We start from the raw sequence: 431 nt of genomic DNA, 5'->3' as shown, positions 1-431 counted from the left end.
CCAAGGAACACTCCGAAGGGAAGGACTGAATCCAAATGACTAAATGAGTCCACCAACTGTTTACACAGGATAAAGCTTCAGGAACACATGCACACATACCTGCACACGCACACATGTCAAGAAAAGCAACAACAGCAGAGTTTAGTGATCTGTGTTGATGGGTGAGATTAAATTTAAATACCAGAGAAAAGCTTAATGCTCCCAGACCCTGGTGAATTATGTAATTCTATTTCAATTTCTCCCCCCAAAAAATCTTACCTTTATAGTACTGACTTCAGTGCAGCAATCAAGCATTCACTTGGCTCTGTGGTCCATTGCTTCTTTAGTCTTAGTCTCAGTGAACTTTATTGTCAACCAAACAATGCAACAGGTCACAGAGGATTCAAATTGCGTTTCCCCATACTCCAAATGTGCAAGTAATATATAACACA

The sequence above is a fragment of the Paralichthys olivaceus genome, chromosome 12 (assembly GCF_024713975.1).
Source record: "Paralichthys olivaceus isolate ysfri-2021 chromosome 12, ASM2471397v2, whole genome shotgun sequence".
Taxonomy (NCBI): Eukaryota; Metazoa; Chordata; class Actinopteri; order Pleuronectiformes; family Paralichthyidae; genus Paralichthys; species Paralichthys olivaceus.
The sequence above is the reverse complement of the archived record's forward strand: the minus strand, read 5'-3'. Positions refer to the sequence as shown.